Below are 10,921 nucleotides of genomic sequence, written 5' to 3'. Positions count from 1 at the left end.
AAATAAATAAATAAATAAATAAATAAATAAATAAATAAATAAATAAATAAAATCTTTTAAAAAAAAGACAATGAAGTTTTCCACATTGACTGACTCTTGCTATCATGAATAAGTTCTCTGCAGCATGTAATGGTGTTTGATAGTATTTTATCCACAATAGAACCTCTTTCAAAATTGGAGTCAGTCCTCTCAAACCCTACCACTGCTTTATCAACTAAACTTATGTATTATTCCAAATCCTTTGTTGTCATTTCAACAGGAGTAGATTCTGGTGTTTCTCAAGAAACCACTTTCTTTGCTTATCCATAAGCAACTTCTCATCCATTATTTTTATCATGAGATTATAGAAATTCACTCATATTTGGGCGCCTGAGTGGCTCAGTCGTTAAGCGTCTGCCTTCAGCTCAGGTAATGATCCCAGGGTCCTGGGATCGAGCCCCGCATCGGGCTCCCTGCTCTGTGGGGAATCTGCTTCTTCCTCTCCCACTCCCCCTGCTTGTGTTCCCTCTCTCTCTGTCAAATAAATAAATAAAATCTTAAAAAAAAAAAAAAAAAAAGAAATTCACTCACATCTTCAGGCTCCACTTCCAACTCTAATTCTCTTGTTAATTCCACATGTGTGGTGACTTCCTCCACTGAAATCTTGAATTCCACTAAGTCATCCTTGAGGGCTGGAATCAACTTCTTCCAAACTCCTATTAATGCTGATGTTTTGACTGCTTTCCATGAATCACATATGTTCTTAATGTCACCTAGAATGGTGAATCCTTTCCATAAAGTAGAGTCACTACCTATGGCAGTTACAGCCATACAAAATATATTTCTTAAATAGTAAGACTTGAAAGTCAAAATTAACCCTTTAACTATAAGCTGCAGAACAGATATTACCTTAGTGGGCATGAAAACAACACTAATCTCATTGTACATCTTCATCAGAGCTCTTAGGTGACCAGATGCATTGTCAATAAACAGTAATATTTTGAAATGAATCTTTTTTCTGAGCAGATTTCAACAGCGGGCTTAAAATATTGAGTAAACTATGTTGTAAACAGATGTGCTGTCATTCAGGTTTTGTTATTCCCTGTATAGTACACAGGCAGGGTAGATTTAGCCTAATTTGTAAGGGCCCTAGGATTTTTAAAATGGTCAATGAGCACTGGCTTCGACGTAAAGTCAACAACTGCATAGCTCCTAATAAGGAAGTCAGCCTGTCTTTTGAAGTTTTGAAGCCAAGCATCCACTTCTCTCCAGCTATGAAAGTCCTAGATGACATATTTTCCAACAGAAGAAAATCTGCTCTGTAGTGTAGCCACTTTAATTATCTTAGCTACATCTTCTGGATAACTTGCTGCAGCTTTTACATCAGCACTTGCTGCTTCACCTTGCACTTTTATGTTATGGAGAGGGCTTCTTTTCTTAAAACTCATGAACCAACCTTCACTAGCTTCAAACTTTTCTTCTGTAGCTTCCTCATCTCTCTCACCCTGTATAGAATTGAACAGAGTTAGGGCATTGCTCCGGATTTGGCTTTGGCTTAAGGGAATAGTATGGCTGGTTTGCTCTCCTCCCCAGACCACTGAAACTTTCTCTATATCAGCAATAAAGCAATTTCACTTACTTATCGTTCATGTGTACAATGGAGTAGCACTTCATATTTCCTTCAAGAACTATCCTTTGATTCACAACTGTTCGGTGCAAGTGGCATGGCTTTCAGCTTATCTCAGCTTTTGTTTGACATGCCTTCTTCACTAAATTTAATCATTTCCTGCTTTTGATTTAAAGTCAGAGACATTCCTTTCACTTGAATACTTTGAGGCCTTTGTAGGATTATTAATGAGTCTTAATTTCAATATTGTTGTGTCTTAGGGAATTGGGAGGCCTGAGGAGAGGGAAAGAGATGGAAGAATGGTCAATCAGTGGAACAGTCCAAACAGACCATTTATGATTAAGTTTGTTGTGTTATATGGCACAGTTCGTGGTGCCCCAAAACAATTACAATAGTAATGTCAGAGATCACTGATCACAGATCACCATGAAAAATAGAATGATGAAAAAGTCTGAAGTACTAGAAGTTTGAAATACAAAACATGACAAAAAGACATGAAATGAGCATATTCTGAATGTTAGAAAAACAGTGACTTACTCAAAACAGGGATGGCACAAACTTTTAATTTATAAAAAGCACAGTATCTGAGAAGTACAATAAAATAAGGTAGACTGTTTTCTTCTTCCTTATGCTAAGACATATGTATTAAATCTGATTATTTAACACATTTTCTGGTTAGGAATTTATTTCAAAGCTATGCACAATGCAGTATTTTTAGATGAATTTTCATTCATAATTCATTTTTTGATAATTATGATAATTTATCACATTATGTACATTTGAGGTGATTCACCTGTAAATATTATAATTACATCAGTTAGACACCTGAGTCTTTCAGAAGTTAATAACTATAAACAATAAAGAGACTATCTCACCATCTAGATTTTCTTAAAACAAAACAATAAAAAGGATGCCAAGATCCATTGTGTTTTTTCATTAAAATAAAAATAGGTTAAATTTTGAAAGTCTACTAATAGAAACCTACAAAAGAATAATAGGTAAGATGAATAAATAATAACACTTTGCTACAAATAAAGAGTAGATTAAATTTTGTTAATTCTGTTTTTAAATTTAAGAAATCTTTCAGATTTCCATACTTCTCTCCTTCCTTCCTTCCTTCCTTCCTCCCTCTCTCTCTCCTGACACATATAGCAATTTTAAATATGCATATATAATTATATACATACACATGTACACAAATATATATACACACACATATACATATATACACTTTATAATATATTTTTTTAATGCCTTGCTTGTAAGGTTTTCTTCTGTGTCCTAAGACTTACATCCTAGAAGAAACCAATCTGAACCGTGAAGATCCTCATTTCCACTGGGAATTTTATTTTTAGATTTTCACTCTCCATCCATCTGCCTTTGAGCAATTTTCTGTGCTTCAAGCATGAGCAAGCAGTATTAATCCAGTTCCTAGTTTCTGTGAAGCACATTATGTGAGATCATATGCACTTCAGTGCTTCTTCCTAGAAACTTCGTGTTTATTTAACTATTTCACTATCGACCTTTATAGATAAAAGGAGCAAAGAAATACAAAATCTAGGTAAAAATGTTATTAATTTTACTCTCCATCTAAAAAAGAATCCACCGATTCAAAAACAATGGAATCTTATAACAAAATACTGTCTGACACAGCAAAATTACACATTGATATCTGAGCAAATATCAATAAACTACAAAAAATAGTTTATTGTTCTAATGGTCAGATACTTCAATTATGTTTGAGGAAGCATATGAAACTTTCTTCAGTATTAATAAGACAGCATCATCTTATACAAACTCATTATGATTTATATGAATTTATTTCCTTGCCTCCAAAATTATTTTGAGATATTAGAAAAAGCATTATGTCCACCCAATGTATAAAATTATCATAGAAATTATGTAATGTGAATGTAAAAGCTGTATTAACTCTTAAAAGTCAAATAAAAACATTGTGGAATTTATCCTTTGTTATTTTCCAAGTGTAGTCACTGCCCTCCAAAACAGATTCATTACATATAATTCAAAGTTTTTAATAAATATTGAAAATTTGATTAAACATTAGATTGCACTGATGATAAATTTGAAATGAATGAATCTTTCAATATTCCTCAAAATTCCTGGGTAATTCCAGAGATATTAACAAGGTTTACTGTATCATCTAAAGGGAGTATCATTTGAGCATATGGCATCAATCTATCAATATATTTAGTAGTGGTACAAATAAACAATTTTTCCTGAGAATTTCATGTTAGAAAGGATTTAGAACATATGTTCTTCAACTGAAAACAAGATGTAGAAAATTTAATTCAATTTCACACGTTCGAGGTAACAACTAAGTAATAGGCACTGTAGTATAATCTGTGTTAGTCAACGCCCTCAAAATTAAAAAAAAAAAATCACTGCATGGTAATAAAAAGATATTTTATAAAATTAAAGCCTAACACAGAAGGAAGAGAAAATAACAAAATCAAATGCTCTTTCCTTCCTCCTACTTTATTGTTTTTTATACAAAAAAGATTGTATATATCTAGGTGCATATCTCATGTTTTGATATACATATACACTGTGAAATGAATACCACAAACTAATTAACATCTATCATCTCATATAGTTATTTTTACCCTCTGTGGCAAGAGCACTTAAGATCTACCCTCCTAGCAAATGTTAAGTATACAATACAGTATTATTAACTATAGTTCCTGTCCCTACATATTAGATCTCCAAAACACATTCATCTTGCATAAATAAAACACTATACCCTTTGACCCCATCTCTCCCTCCCCCAGACCCTGGTAACCACCTTTCTACACTCTGCTTCTATGAATTTGACATATTAGATCCCATATATAAGTGAGATCATACATTATTTGGCTTATTTTACTTAGCATAATGTCCTCCAGGTTCATCCATGTTGTTGTAAATGGCAAAATTTCCTTCATTTTTAAGACTGAATAATATTCCATTGTGTATATATTTGTATACCATGTTTTTTTTTTTAATAAATTCATCTGTCATCAAACATCTAGGTTGTGTCCATATCTTGGTTATTGTGAATAATACTGTAAATGAACATGGGAGGTTCAGATAACTGAGGTATTGATTTCATTTCCTTTGGGTACAAACCAAGAACTGGAATCACGTGGTATTTCTACTTAAATTTTCTGAGGAACTTCCATACTGTTTGCCATAATGGCTACCCACATTCTTACTAGTTGTGTACAAGGATTCCCTTTTCTCCAGATTCTTACCAACACATATTATCACTTGTCTTTTTGATAACAGCCATTCTAACTTGTGTGCAGTAATATCTCATTATTATTTTGATTTGCATGTCCCTGATGATTAGTAATATTGGGCATCTTTTCATATACCTGTTGGCCACCTGTATGTCTTCTTTTGAGAAATATCTATTCATTTTTTAATGGGGTTAGTTGTTTTTCATTTTGCTATTGAGTTGTGTGAGTTCCTTATATATTTTGGATATAATTCCCTTATCAACTGTATGGTTTGCAAATATTTTCTCTCATTCCATAAGCTTCTTTTCACTTGATTTTTTTTTCTTGCTGTGCAAAATTTTTTAGTTTGATATAGTCCCATTTGTCTATTTTTGCTTTTCTTGCCTGTGTTTTTGGGGGTCACAACCAAAAACTTGTTGCCCAGACCAACGTCAAAAAGTCCCCAGCAGTGTTAAGATTTCCGGTCTTACATTAAAGTCTTTAATACATTTTGAATTGAAGTTTTTTTATATGATGTTAGAGAGGAATCTGATTTCATTCTTCTGTATGTGAATATTCAATTTTCCTAGTACCATTAGTTGAAGAGATTATCCTTTCCCTACTGTGTGTTCTTGACATACTTCTTGAAGATCAGTTGAATGTATAGATTTATTTCTGGGCTGTCTATTCTGTTCCACTGGTCTATATATCTGTTCTGTTTTCTCAGTACCACACTGTTTTTATTACTTTGCTTTGTAATATTTTTTGAAATCAGGAAGTGTGATGCTTCCCGCTTTGTTCTTTTTGCTCAAGACTGTTTTGGCTATATGGAGTTGTTTGTGGTTCCATAGGAATTTTAGGGTTGTTTTATCTATTTCTGTAAAGAATGCCACTGAGATTTTGATAGAGACTGCACTGAATCTGTAGATAGTTTTAGGTGGTACAGATGTTTTAACAATCTTATTTCTTCCAATCCATGAACTTGGGGTATCTTCCATTTACCTATGTCTTTTTAATTCTTTCATAGATGGTCTATAATTTTCAGTTACAAGTTTTTCACTTCCATTAATTCTATTTCTATGTATTTTATTATTTTTGTTGCTACTGTGAATATAATTTTATTTGCCTTTTTAGATTCTTCATTGTTTGTATATAGAAATGCCAAGTTTTTATATGCTGATTTTGTATCCTGCAACTTTACTGAATTTATTTATTAGTTTTAATAGTTTGTTGTTGTTGTTGAATCTTTAGGACTTTCTAAAAATGCTCTTTACTGATTAGAAACTATTTGCTTTATCTTCACAACAACCTTATTCTGCTAGGTATTATCCATTCAAAGTGTAGTCTGAATTAAGGTGATTAATTATTTTTGATGTCTTGGATCAGTAAGTGCCTTACTTGACATAAAAGAACAGGTGTTTACTAGATCTTTGCAATATGAAATAATTAAGGCCAGAGCTTAGCTCAGGTGCTGATCTTCCTTAAACTGCAGACCTCTTCCCAGCACATCACCAGTGCTCAGTAGAAATGTGAGAATATTACCTGGGAGAGTACTTTGATCTATTATCAGCTATTGTCACTCATTTTAACCCTGTGGTATATTAATAAAACAGGTAAGATTAAAATAATTTTTATTGAAAACCACTTTTAAAGTGGAAGAAGGAAGAAGGAAGAGATGAAGAAGGACAAACTAGATAGTGTCCTTGACAACCAAGGATAGAGTATGGGCAGAGATGCAAACCCAGGGAATTAAAACACACACATTTATAAGCATACAAAAAGAAAAATGCCACCAAAAACAAGGACACAATTTGGATTGGTGACATTCCTGGAAGGAAATAAAATTTGTTCCATATGGCTAATATGAAGAGATTGCTGAAGACTTGTAGGCAGGACTAATGGAGCAAACAAGGTTTAGTGAAGCATCCAGATACTAGGAATGTTAGGGAGCCATTACTCTCTGTACTGGAAGGAAAAAAAGAAACATTTTTAAATTCCTCAGTGATACTTGAACTAGTGAGTAGGGACTATCCGGCTCCTTATTGTAAAGAGAAGCCGCTATAGACAAAAATGCACCCCCAAAGCAAAGGAGAATAGAGAATCTCTCTTTACTCCTGCCCTCTATCTCATGTTGGTGATATTAGGTCCTTAAACCTAATCAGAATCCAGCCAGCATGGGGCTCCTGGTAATACTTTCCATAGGGTTTGACTCCTGATGCTCATGTGGGCAAGGAAACCAAAAATGGATGGAGTAGGCAAGTAAAAAAGAATAACCACATAATCCATCCACTGCTCACATTCTGAAGGTTCACCCTGAAGAAAAAGACTAGTGGGGCTTTTACATTTTTGTGAATTCACTTAAGTAACTACTGGATTCACTTAAGTAACTGGAAATGCCCATTTCCAGTTTGGCAAATCACTAGTACTCCATGCCAAATGTCCAGTCTTTGGAAGAAAGAATCACAGCATCAATGGCATTGCTGGTTTAAAACCAAAAGATACTATAATTTGGGGAATATACATTACCCCGATTTCCTCAATTCATTCATATTTAATTTCATCCTTTAGTTCTTATTTCATTTAATATGGTAATTTTTAGGCCCTACTTAACTTAGTAACTTAGTAGTAAATACATTCTGTTCTGTAAAACCTTTGCTTATAGATGGAAATTTTAAAGGAACCCAATGCTTTTTTTTTTCCCTTTGGGGAAATTTACATATAACTCGAATTTTTAAAAGTATGACTATTGCCTGAAAGGAAAAGACTATCTGAACTCAGGAACTGATATTTTATTTTCTTGGCTATGTAGTGGTGCTATGTCAAATTTTATCCTCAAGCTCACAAAGACCTTTAAATGTCAAAATGGTAAACTATGTCTTGAGAATGAAGAAAGCAGAGGAGTGACTCCAACTTCTGCCCTGCTGTTAATACATTTTAATTGTTATTATTTATTTAAGAGACTTTTAAACAGTTTCTTAAGTTTTCAGTGGCATCTGGCATTAATAATACATTCATCAAAAACATATTAATTTTTTTCAGATTTTAAAATTAAATTAATGAGGTATGGAAATAGCATTATATTTGAGAATAAGACATATATCAGCTCAAATCCCAACCATCCCTCTCTTTCAACTTTCTCTCCACACTCACAAATAAACACACCCATATACTTTCATTTTTCCATTCTGACTTTGGATTTGTGCAATGATAACAATACTTGGCCGTGAACAGCCTCATCTCCCTTCTGAGATTAAAGCAAATATTGCTAATCCATGAGGATACTTTCTTATTGAATAGAGATATACCCAAAGGTTTCTTTTCATCATTTCTCTGCAGCCAGAATAAATTGATAGGGTAGTTGCAAAAAAGTTGAAAGTTACTTGTCTTCCTTGAGCTACTTATTCAACATTTTCAAATTTTGGATTCTTCTGTGGTATACTGACATTAACATACCTATATCTCAGATCATTTATTTATATTTCATATGATGGTGTATATAAAGTGTCTGACATTTTACAGGTACTTAGTAAACATTAGCTTAGGTCCTACTTTTTCTGCCTACTGTCATCAACACCATCAAAAATAGCTACTTATTACAACTCAATAGCAAAAAAACCCCATGCTGTCTGATTAAAAAATGGGCAGATCTGAATAGACATTTTTCCAAAGACCTACAGATGGCCAATAAGTACATGAAAAGATTCTCTATGTCACTAATATCAGGGAAATGCAAATAATAACCACAATGAGATATCATCCCGCACCTGTTAGAATGACTATTATCAAAAAGACAAGAAAAACATGTTGGTGAGGATGTAGAGAAGAAAGAAAACTTGTGCACTGTTGGTGGAAATATAAATTGGTGCAGCCACTATGAAAAACAGTGTGGGCACTTCTCAAAAATTTAAAAATAAAACTACCATATGATCCAGCAAATCCACTTCTGGGTATTTATCTAAAGGAAATGAAAATACTTTATTTATTAATTTATCTAAAGAAAAAGAAAAAGAAAAGAAAATATACACACACACAATGGGATATTATTTGGCCATAAAAACAGAATGAAATTTTATCATTTGTGACAACATGGATGTACCTTGAGGGCATTATGCTAAGTGAAATAAATCATAGAGACAGATACAATCTAATCTCTCATAAGTGCGGCCTATAAATAAGTAAGTAAGTAAATAAATAACCATGGTCATAGATACAGAGAAAGGAGTAGTGGTTGACAGAGGTGGAGGGTGAGGGTTTGGAGAAATGAGTGGCCTGTTCTTTTTGTTTTAGTTAAATAAATTGAATAAAAAAATAGCTACTAAAAAAAGATAGCTACTTATACTATTTCATTATCTCCTTACCAGGTTACTACACAATTTTTGTATGTTTATTATTAATGAATTCCACACTATCTACTTTTCACATTTTCTTTCATATTACATAATTAAATTCATCTAAGTTAATAAAAAATTAGTGAACGACTAATTCACTGCATATACATGGATGCTTAGTTCAACAATTTAATTCTAAAATATTTATTGAGTACTAACCATATAAATAATATCAGACCTCCCTGGAAAAGACAATGATGTTAAAAGAGGACTAAAGGGGCACCTGGGGGCTCAGTCGTTAAGCGTCTGCCTTCGACTCAGGCTCCCCACTTAGGGCTCCCTGCTCAGCAGGAAGCCTGCTTCTCCCTCTCCCACTCCCCCTGCTTATGTTCCCTCTCTCGCTGTGTCTCTCTCTGTCAAATAAATAACATCTTTTAAAAAAATAAAAATAAAAAAATAAAAGAGGACTAAAGCAAAATGTTTGCATTCCAAGAGTTCAAAAATTGAAAGAGAACAGAGACAAACACCTAAATTAAATATACTTAGCATCTTTATTGATGTCCCCATTGTTTTTTACACTGATTTTAGCAAAATTCTCTCCTCCTATAGTCAGTCTATAGAGATTGATCTCATCTCAGATTAAATGTCACTACCCTAGTCATATCCAGGCTAGAATAACATGTGGCCCTTAATGGAATACTCAGGAATTGCCTGTTTATCAGAGTTCCTTCATGCAACCCAGGAGTGGTCCTGAGCACCTTATTATACCCTTCAGTTGTTTCCCAAATGTCAGAAGGCATCACAAACATTCTGTTCTTCCAATTTTCCAATTGTAATATATTGAAAATCTCTGCATGTCTCTCTCATATGCACCCGAATGCATGCATAGTCTTCTACAACAGTGCCAAATCTGAACAGAAAAAAATAAACAATTTTCCACTTGCCTCATAACTCACAAGTTCACATAACTCTAATGGAGTTAGCATGATCTCATTATTATGCAGTGCCATGATGCTCCCTTTCCTTCAACTTCCCACCCCCTCTTTAAATGCGCTATTTTAGTTCCACCTGGAATAATAAATGAGCTAATGCTGACCCATATAGCTCTTACAGACTGCTACCTCTGCTACACTAAGACCAGGTGGAGCCTTTGAAATTACTTCTTATAAGTACTTGATTAAATTCTTAGCCAAGGGCCATTTCTCTCCCATATCTCTCTATGGGGAAGAAATAGTCATTTTCTTCTTCCAGTTATAAGAGCTTTTCAAGAAGGAACAAGTGGTCTGTGATTTTGATTGCTGTGGAGAGGTCTAGTCGAGTAAGGACTTAGAAGAGACTACTGAATTTGTTAATTAGTAGGTCATTGGTGAATTGAGCTCTCAAAGACAGTAGTTTCAGCAAATTGGTGGGAGAAAGAATAACAAAGAATAAGTTAAGACTGGAAGAAAAGGTAGTGGAGGCAACAGTACTATTTTAAAAATTTTGACAGTGAACAAATTAAAACAGAAAATGGAGATTGAAGAAATACTGGTTTCAAAAGATAACATTTTAAGTTTCAAATCTGAGGATGTTTAGTATTCATAACTAATGAGACATAGTTTTTTTTAAAGCCTGAACTTCTAGAAAAATATTATAAACAGAAGGAATTTGTGCAGAAACCAACTTCTCTTCTGGGATGGTTAGATAATTGGCATATTTTTGTTGTAGAGTACGTACAAAGTATTTTGAATGTTGGCCTGATTTTTTCTTAGATTTGTTCACGTGTCAAA

This window comes from Mirounga leonina, unplaced genomic scaffold (genome assembly GCF_011800145.1).
Source record: "Mirounga leonina isolate KUSES-001 unplaced genomic scaffold, KU_Mleo_1.0 Mir_127, whole genome shotgun sequence".
Lineage (NCBI taxonomy): Eukaryota > Metazoa > Chordata > Mammalia > Carnivora > Phocidae > Mirounga > Mirounga leonina.
The sequence above is the reverse complement of the archived record's forward strand: the minus strand, read 5'-3'. Positions refer to the sequence as shown.